Here is a 10,285-nt window from a genome sequence, read left to right as displayed (position 1 = left end):
CTTTCCTGGTAGATCCTTGGCCGTTCACCCCCCACCCCCACCTTGTGGTTGCCACCCCTGCCCACATACGCTCTTCCTGGCCCTTTCTGCTTTTAGCTTGCTGGGCCATCCCTGTCTTCTCACCTGGCTCCATGTTTTGTCCCAGGACATCCGTGTCTTCTCACCAGGCTCATATTATGTCTCACTCATTGAATCCATCCTTCAAACTGGCCAGGCCACGCACTCTGTGGGAGCTGGGACCAAATGACCGTCTTACTTACCATTAGAGCTCTGGATTCCAGTACAGTTCCCATCCATAGTAGGTTGTCAGCAAGAAGTTTTTGACTATTTGAACGTGTGTTTCTTTTACATTGAAAGTATTTCCAATATATTTCAATAGCTAATTTTCAGATAAACCAGTCCTGGTGTAAACTCAGCTATACTAATTTGTGTGTGTGTATGTGTGTGTGTGTATGGGAAGGGGTAGTAGCAATGACATATTTTAATGGTAGCTACATCCACTGATTCATTATTAGGTGGAAGTATCCTTTTGGGACCTGACATTGATACTATTACCCAGTATATTAGTCAGGTTTTTATTACTTCAATCAGAATAACTAAGAGGAGCTACCTAGGAAGAAAGCAGGCTTATTTCAGCTTATAGTTTTGGAGGTTCACAGTACAAGCTTGGGAGGCTGCATTAGTCTGGCATCTGATAAAGGCAGAGTGGAGTGTGTACTGATGGAGAATGACACAGTGAACCAGGAAGCAGAGTGAAAACAGGGAAGTTAAACCTATGTAGCCAGTCTGCTCCTGAGAACCAACTCTGGCCTCCCATTAGACCCACCTCCGAGATGCCATGTATAAATCAAGTTTCCATCCTTAATCCAGTAACCATTAACATGACTTTCAAGAACAGATCCCTAAAACATGGATGTTTAAGGGGCACCCAAACTGTTATCTAAACCCTAGCACCCAGTCATAGATGTGGGAGTCCCTAGAACGCTTGCCTAGTAAGTATTACTCTGTTATGCTGCTCTAGTGTTGACAAAGTTAAAAACTATTAGCAAAGTGAAGTTACAAGCCCAAGCACTCTTAGTGGTGTAGGCAGAGTTGGAGGGCACAGCCCATGGTGAGAACCAAAGGGTTCTGCTCACAGAGTCTCAGGATTGGGCTACAAATTCACTGTGCCCAGGCTGCATGGGCCTGGGAGGAGCAGAAGGAGGCCATGGATGGGCCACTTTCTAATCAGGTGTTCACTGGAGCTTCTCAGGAGGGAAGGCTTCCTCGTCCATCCCCACACACAGCAGTGAAGAAGCGCAGAAGCACCACTCTGCACTCACAGCAGGCTTCTTGAAAATTCTTCTTCCCTTTGGGGGTTTCAGTACCAGTAGTGGTAAGCGGTAGCTTCTACAGATGGGTAAAATCAGGTGGAAATGTAGTAGATAATTAAATTGTTGAATTCAGGTGGTGAAACACTTCCTCCATATGAACATTGCTATTTTATTTTATTTTATTTTTTATTTATTTTTTTCTGACAGGCGGAGTGGACAGTGAGAGAGAGAGACAGAGAGAAAGGTCTTCCTTTGCCGTTGGTTCACCCTCCAATGGCCGCCGTGGCAGGCGCGCTGCAGCCGGCACACCACACTGATTCGATGGCAGGAGCCAGGTGCTTCTCCTGGTCTCCCATAGGGTACAGGGCCCAAGCACTTGGGCCATCCTCCACTGCACTCCTTGGCCACAGCAGAGAGCTGGCCTGGAAGAGGGGCAACCGGGACAGAATCCGGCGCCCCGACTGGGACTAGAACCCGGTGTGCCGGCTCCGCAAGGCGGAGGATTAGCCTAGTGAGCTGCGGCACCGGCTGAACATTGGTATTTTAGAATACATTAATGAGAAAAGATTAAACAAGAAATATTTCAACAGTTGATGTTCCTGTCACTAATTCTGAATGTTTTATGATACCATGTATGCATTCAGTGACCAAAGAATTATGTTAAGGTCCTTCCTTGTTGGTGATTGGGGACGGATTCTGTTGTGCTATGATTGAGCTCTCATGCTGAGTTACTGTCAGCCAGAGATGAACTGGTGGCGATGTCTGGAATTTGTAGGAAACGTGTAGGACAGTTTTCTTTTAGACACGGGAATGCTGGCAGACACTCCTAGTGCAGTGTTCTTTATGTCTGGTGCTACTTCTTTGAGAGAGAGCAAGCAGTACCCACAGAACAAGCAGTCTATTTAGGGTAAGCCTGCATGGGGCACGGATAGAAACATTTCAAGTCTAGCCTAGTGACTGGCGGAAATCCTGGTCAGATTTAAGGTAGAGCTTTCTTGTCTTTCTCTCCCTTCCTTTGTGTCTAGCTACTACTCTCACCTCCATCCCTTTGCTTAAAGCCTGCTGTTAACCTTTCTGTACAAAGGTGACATTCCAAAGGCTTCATTAGTGAATTGGAGCAGTTTTAAAGACCAGGAAAGTCACTTTCGTCTTTCTCAACAATGGAACTCTTAGGTAATTGTCAGCCATTGTGGAAAATAGCATTTTGACTTATTTGGATTTAGCTAGCATTTGGATTACTTGCATTTTTTGGCCCAATTTGATGCTCTCTTCTAGCATTTGATGATTTCTATCTTTAATGAAACTAAGCTTTTTTTTTTCCTTTGAAATTTTCAAAGGAGTAAATGCTCAAATTTCAAATGTATTTGTCAGTTTTAAAAAAAAGAATTGGAAGAAAATGGCCATTCGTGATGCAGGCTAGTTCTGAGGGCATATATATATATATATATGAGTCTAAACGGACTAAATGTCCCCTTTCCACCCTCCCCATTGAAAGTTAGCTCAGACAGTTTCTGTGAAAGTCAGGACTCTGGAAGCCTTCATTGGGGGAAACACAAAGGATGTCTTTGCATCCCCAGAGCGGATTTTGAGCTGGGTGGAATGAGATTAGAGAGCTGGGAGAATGTGTCCAGACCCGGGGCCTCCTCCCTTTGTGAGGAAGGTGACAGCTGAAAAGAGTCAGGAGCCTTCCAGTGGCAGCTGTGACAGCACAAAGGAGGGCCTACTTGCCGACCTTGGCCGACCTTGCACCCCTTCAGTGAGGTGGAGGGGGGGCTGCTGAGGGAAGTGGTTGAAGCTTCTGGTTGGATCTTCAGTTGTAGTGACTGACCCAGACTTTTCCATATTAAGCTACCTTTCAGCCAGTTCAAGGCCTTCTCTTGCCCTAAGGCTCTGTGCTCTGTGGACTGGGGGAGAGATGAACTGGGGGTGAGCGTTCTTTGAGTGAAGGGAGATGCTGACCTGCAGACCTCACTATGTAGCCAGTGGGCCGGTGCTGTTCACCTGTGGGGTCGCTTGTACCAAGTGAAAGGGCTGGTGGGAAGTTGTAAATGAGGCGAGAATGGGGAGGACTGTGTGAACCCTGTGTGCTCCCCAGAATGGTCACCTGTGCTCAGATTTCTTTGTCATCTTCTTGGCTGCACATTGCAACCACCAAAGGCATTTGATAAAAAATACAGATGCCTGGGCCTCACTGCAGAGATTCTGGTTTCACTGGAATGGCGTAGCCCGAGTGTGGGAGTTAGGAATACTCTTCAGGTGACAGTAATGTGTAGGCAGCCTCAGCTGAGAGCCACTGTTCTGCATGAGGGTCGCCTGCCACCTGGGGCTGTCCTGTCTGCTCTGCCCCCTTTCTGATGTCAGTCTGGCTCATGCACACTCCGTTCAAGCTTTCAGGGACTTGACTTCTTTTGTTGTTGTTGTTTAAGTTAAATGATGTTCGATAATTTGGAGAGAGGTTCAAAGAGGTTCAAATTTAGGGGACTAAATTTAGGGTTGTTGGACTACGGACACTTTGGTGGGAACTATGGCACCTATTGATTTTTCTCAAACTTTTCAGGGAGTATTAGGATGAGCCTGGAGGAAGGAACCAGTACAAGGTGTTACTCCCAGGAAGAGGGTGAGACGGGGCTTTCTGAAATAAAAATGAAGTGGGCACAGCTGCTCCAGACAGAGTGATTGGTAATGGATGATCAGGAGAATAAAATGGGCTTAGGGCAGAGCCCCAGCCTGGCTCATCTCGCTGTCAGCTGACTGATGTCTGTCCTTTGTGCTCCTCTTTAACACCAGCTCCTCTGGACACCACTTTTCCCTTTGTTCTCACTGTGTCGTTGGTGCCAGCTGTTCATTTTTATTCAGTCCCTGACTCCCCACAGCCTGCTCATGACCTTTGGCCATTGCCCCACTCTGGCTACCTTCTCTTTCTTTCCCGCTCAGGAAGTGCTCTCCTTTTGTTCATGTTTTAGAGTCACTTTCCATGTTATCAGTTCTGCAGAGTCAGTAGGAGTCACACTGGACAAGCCTGTTCTAGGCAGGGTTGGGCAGATAGGGTAAGGTCAACAGGGGGTTAGAGGCAGGTGGCCAGTGTGTGGCTATCGGGGGGAGGACAGGAGGCCAGAGGTTACTAGAGGGCAGAGGTCTGGCCCCTTGGGCAGAGGTCAGGAGCCAGCTGAGCAGAGCTGACATAGGGGCCTGAGCTTGCCCTTCGGGGTTTGAGGGGCCCTTGTTGGGTTTGGCCTTGACCATTCAGACAAGTGGGATTGTGCCTGCTCAGGCAAAGCGTCTGCCCTTGATGCATCCACAGAGAATAAAGGCCGTCTAGGTGAAAGGGGCTTTTCTAAAAGTCCATTCCTGCTCTGTGAATACTGCTTATTTGACATGATTTTTTTTTTTCAGTGAGATATCTTTGTTTTGTATTTTGCTGAGAATTTGTATCTTTTCATTACATTTGACAACTTGTTGGAAAATTCTTCCACTCTAACTTCCAAGATGCCTAGCAACGGTTTTCAGATGGTTTGGACCATGTCTAATAATTGTAAAGAAGTCATAATAAATTATTTTATGACTGCATCCTAGAGACAGTAGTTCTAAGATCTGTTTCAGAATCCCTTATTCTGAAGAGCTAAGTCTTTTTAATGTGATAAAGTCTCTTGGTCAGTCCTTAAAGGGAACACACTTAATGAATTTCCTGCTTAGCCCAGGTACATCTAGGAAAATGAATTTTGCATTTGCACAGGAGCTGAAAGTACACAGCACTTGTTCCTGGTCTCTGTCCCAGACCACAGATAGGAATCAAAGCCTAGACCATCATCTGTCCCCGTAGCATGTTAGACAAAACTTTGGGCGGTTAACTCAACTATAACATTTTAAATATGTCTCTGTGGGAAAGTGGAATATCTGACTTGGGATTTTTCGGAATAAACAAATCTTTATTTTTCTTAAAAGTGTTGTTTGTGTGCTTTTATAGATGTGTAATATGAAATTTAAAAATTTATGCAGCCTCTGAACTGAGATGTCTGTGTTTGCTAAGTAATTTTGATTTACCTGGATGTGTCTGGCCCAGGTGAAAATGTGAACCTACCTAGGTGTATCCAGTGACTGGGCCTCTTAAAACTAAGAATCTCCTGAGGTTAGGATTTACAGGGAACTGATTTAGTTCATTACTTGTGACTGTTGAGCTCCCTTTCCTGTTGTCCTAGTCCTAAAGCAGAAGAGTATGAAATAAAGTATTTAAGGAGAGAGACACATTTTCACTTACTTTTTTTTTTTTTTTTGGTGTATATGTGAGAAAGATAAACTGACACTTGAAACGTGAGTGCTCTTTTTTTTTTTTTTCTGTTTTAATGTCAACTTGCCCTTTTTCTAAGATCTTTTTAAGGAAAGGTTAGAAAGGTTTTGAAAACATATTTTAAGTTCTAGAAGGCTTATCAGCTGACCAAGTTTTTGGTTAACAATATTGCTTTCCTTGATTCGGAAAGTTTTTCTTAGTGTTTGGATACCTAAGTGCCAGGACTCTAGAGACTGCATGATAAATCTGCTTTTGTTTTGTTTTCATATAAACCGGAATTATTTTGATTTAAGGGCAGTAGACTTAATTTAAGATAGAATGAACGTTTTGGATGGCCACAATCTTATTCCCAAATTAAGAACCTTTGAAAAACAAGCGGCAGGTGGTCCCATTCAGCTCTACCAGTTTAGATGTGTTTACCTCTGGAGATGGAGTGAAAGTAATTGTATCTGGCAGATAGCGGAGTAAAATTGTCTTCACTGCTAATTATTCCGTGACTTCTATCTTTGAAGTTTTCCATTTTAATTCTGACAGTAAGTGTCTGCAAATGTTGGTGCTAAATATTCCTCTTGCTATCAGACAACTTGTGAGTGTGTGTGTGTGTGTGTGTGTATGAGAATTGGTAATTTTTTGTTCTTCTCCCTTTTCTCTGTTGGTTTATTTTCAGTAGGAAATTTGTGGGAGTAGATTTTTCAGCAGTATTAGTAGGAAGAAAGGAACACAAAGGCGTGGTGCCGCTAGGAGCACCCATGGGAATGGCCTTTCCTGGCGGCTGGCACCGGGAGGCTTAGGCTGCTGTTAGTTTATGGTGTTTGTTATTTAATGAAGCGACACAGTCTATGCTAAAAATTAAAACATGAGCAATGGCTTGAGCTCCTCTTGGATGAGGCTAACTTGGATTGTGAAGTTGAATATCTCCTTTCACTGCTGTTGGATCAGGTGTTTATTGGCACAAGGCTTTGGAAGCATTTTCCCTTCTCCCTGTCATCAGTTCCTGCATCTTCCTGACTTTCTCAGGCTGTCCTATTGTGAACTCAGCAGGGAGACTAGAAAATGTAGAGAAAGCCATGTTCATAACCTGCGTCAGGAGGAGAAAGAGAGCTTGGAGACAAAAGAACAACAAAAGGCAAAGGCACTTGATAGACATGCAATTCTGGGTCAGAGGTTACAGGTCAAGTTGGTTCTCCTGAAGACACAGGCAAAGGCAGCTGCTTCATTAGCCCTGATAGGGACATCTGACTTGGGAACTCCACTGGGCACTCTGGGTCAGACTGTGTGGCACAGGTACAGTAATGGGCACACAGTACTTGTTGGTTGCAAACCTTAGAAGTCCCTTACATGGACCAATGTGGAAAATTTCAGCACTGTGTGTGTGTGTGTGTGTGCATGTGCACGCATATGCTACCCTCCTTATTGAAATACAAACAACTGAATTATTTTGCAGTTTAGACAGGGAAATAGAGAATTGCATGTGAAATATTTTTGTAATAGGCAGAATTAGTAATTTACATTCTACTAAGTCTTTCCATTCAAATGCTTTCTGCTGTTTTCTCATTGTTCCTATTTAGGCTGACACCTTTAGATAGGGTGCTTGAGAGTCAGGCAAATGACAGTGAGCCCTGCTTCTCGCCTGCGCTGCCTGCATTCCAGAAAACAGACATACATCTTGAAATCAACCATGTTCTGGTGTACTTGCCTCTCCTCTCTCCAGACCTTTATCCTGATTAAGATTTCACACCTTTGTTCCTGATCAGAGGTACTGAGCAACCTCTTAACAAAGCAAGGTCTTCCTGTTTGTATTATCTGTGTTTTAAGCTGATGGATTTCCGTTCTCTCTTCCAGGGTTGCTTTTCTATTCAGTTTCCTTTGTCCAATGCCTGTTAATGAATTTACCATTTGATACTGTGGCCATCATGGTGTGCTTTTAGTTGGTTAGGTGCATGATCTCATACTCTCACTGCAGGACCATTTTTTCATTTTAGTGGTGATACAGATAATTAGAGAAGGCTGAGATGTAACTGGTTTGTTTATGGCAGCTTCTGTGGGCTATGCCGCATGTCCTCTGCAGCTGGAAGCTGAGTTCTCCTTCAGTAAATCGACAGGGCTCACAAAAGTGGAGAGCTGGAGTCCGAGTTAGCATCTAATAGCAAGTTCACTGTGCTTTCTCTAGTCCTTCCTCTTTGCCAAGAGAATGTATATAAACTCAGACTTTCTTCCAGCAATCTTGTTATAATGTTGATTCTGTCACTAAGTTAAATTTCTTTTTCTCCATCTGCAGCTTTATTAAGCTTTGATTTAGTTTGTTTACTTTCTCCAGACTCAAGTTGTATACAAAAATAAATTGAGCTTTACTGAATCTCACTGCTCAGTTGGTAACACAGACCTTTTAGAGAACTCAACTGTTCATTGTGGGTATTGTTAAGATAAGCTCATGAGAGGCTTTGAGTAACCTGCCTGCTAGAACCCTGGGGATGAAGGCAGATGTGGGGAAGGAGAGATGGAGGATGATCTGGCCCATTGCATGCTCCCATAAGGTATCTAGGGATCTTGCTTCCCTGGTGGGGAAGAGGGTAGGGGAAATGGAATTCCAAGCCAGGGACTTGGATTGCACATGTACTCAAGTGGGCACTTTGGAGGTGCAGGGATGCCCCTCATCTGGCTTGGTGCTGCGTCTTCATCCTAGGTTAGTTGGTTTCTGAACTGCTATACAAGTGGCCATTTGGCTGTGTGCGTATTTTTTGAGGAATTAGAAACTGTTCTCTGAAATGCATGTGCTTTACCAAAGATAATAAGATTTTTTTCTTTTCTCTTGTATCTCAAGTATGACCCTTTTATGAACAAAAGCATAAGCATGAATGTACTTACCAGCTGTCCCCAGGGTTCAGAAAACTGATTTATCCTGAGATGCAAGTAGTAAGGTTGTTTACAGGGAACCGAGGGAAGATCCAAGTGAGAAGCATCAAAGCCTGGAATCCAATGTAAAGCAGCTCTTTGCTCATTTAAGTGTCTAACAACTGAGTTATTTGTAAGTTGTTCCAAGGATTTTTTTTTTAAAGGTGTATTTATTTATTTGAATGAGTTACAGAGAGGCAGAGGCAAAGATAAAGAGAAAACTTCAATCTACTGGTTCACTCCCCAAATGACCACAGTGGTCAGGGCTGGGCTAGGCTGAAGACAGGAGCCAGGAGCTTCTTCTGGGTCTCGCATGTGGGTGCAGGAGCCTAAGCAATTGGGCCATCCTCTGCTGCTTTCCCAGGGGATTAGCAGGGAGCTGGTTGGGAAGTGGAGCAGCTGGGTTTCTAATCGGCACCCATATGGGATGCCAGCGCTGTAGATGTCCGCTTTACCGGCTACACCATAGCACCAGCCGAGGATATTTTAAGAATTCAGTATCTAATCCTGGATTTCTAAAGAGTTACAGAGACAGGTAGAGATAGAGTTAGAGAGGACTTCCATCTGCTGGTTCACTCTCCAAATGGCCGCAACTGCCAGAGCTTGGCCAATCTGAACCCAGGAGCCAGGAACTGCTTCCAGGTCTTCCACATGGGTGCAGAGGCTTACAGACTCAGGCCATCTTCCACTGCATTCCCAGGTGCATTAGCAGGGAGCCTAGACTCGAACCGGTGCTCATATGGGATGCTGGTGTTGCAGGCCAGTGTTTTTTTTTTTTTTTTTTTTTTTTTTTTTAAGAAAACTTTTATGGCCGGCGCCGCAGCTCAATAGGCTAATCCTCCGCCTGTGGCGCCGGCACACCGGGTTCTAGTCCCGGTCAGGGTGCTGGATTCTGTCCCGGTTGCGCCTCTTCCAGGCCAGTTCTGCTGTGGCCAGGGAGTGCAGTGGAGGATGGCCCAAGTGCATGAGCCCTGCACCCACATAGGAGACCAGGAGAAGACCTGGCTCCTGGCTTCGGATCAGCGCGATGCACCGGCCGCAGTGTGCCAGCCGTGGCGGCCATTGGAGGGTGAACCAACGGCAAAAGGAAGACCTTTCTCTCTGTCTCTCTCTCTCTCACTGTCCACTCTGCCTGTCAAAAAAAAAAAACAAACAAACCAAAAAAAAAAAAAACAAAAAACAAACCAAAACAAAACTTTTATTTAATAAATATAAATCTCAAAAGTACAACTTTTGGATTATAGCATTTTTCCCCCCATAACCACCCTCCCACCTGCAAACCATCCCACCTCCTACTCCTTCTCCCATCCCACCCTTCATCAAGATTCACTTCCAATCATCTTTATATACAGACGATCAACTTAGTATATACCAAGTAAAGATTTCAATAGTTTGTACCCATACAGACACACAAAGTATAAAGCATCGTCTGAAGACTAGCCCTACCACCAGTTCTCATAGTACAGTGCATTAAGGACAGAGATCCCACGTGGCGAGCAAGTGCACAGTGACTCCTGTTGTCGATCCAACAATTGACACGCCTATCCAGGACATTAGTAATCACCCGAGGCTCTTGTCATGAACCACCAAGGCTGTGGAAGCCTCCTGAGTTCACAAACTTTGACCTTATTTAGACAAGGCCGTAGTCAAAGTGGAAGTTCTCTACTCTCCCCAGAGAAAGGCACCTCCCTCTTTGATGGCCCGTTCTTTCCACTGGAATCTCACTCACAGAGATCCTTCATTTAGGTCATCTTTTGCCACAGTGTCTTGGCTTTCCATGCCCGAGAAACTCTCA

General features: G+C 44.7%; 1 protein-coding gene across 12 annotated transcripts in view; it reads left to right on the top strand.

The window, feature by feature from the left end:
* Positions 1 to 10,285, top strand: part of SIPA1L2 (signal induced proliferation associated 1 like 2) — a 231,310-nt gene that overhangs the window by 31,088 nt on the left and 189,937 nt on the right. The window contains exon 1 of one of the 12 annotated variants that reach the window (XM_089311585.1): positions 6,010 to 6,131. The exons of the other annotated variants lie outside the window; for them this stretch is intronic. The gene's annotated coding sequence lies outside the window, so the exon portion shown is untranslated. Of the gene's footprint in view, positions 1 to 6,009; positions 6,132 to 10,285 lie in introns of those variants that run through there. 12 annotated transcript variants of the gene reach the window in all.

The sequence above is a fragment of the Oryctolagus cuniculus genome, chromosome 13 (assembly GCF_051225735.1).
Source record: "Oryctolagus cuniculus isolate XC-2025 breed Fujian yellow rabbit chromosome 13, ASM5122573v1, whole genome shotgun sequence".
NCBI classification, from domain to species: domain Eukaryota; kingdom Metazoa; phylum Chordata; class Mammalia; order Lagomorpha; family Leporidae; genus Oryctolagus; species Oryctolagus cuniculus.
Note: the sequence above shows the minus strand (reverse complement) of the source record. Positions and strands in the feature narration are given on the sequence as shown.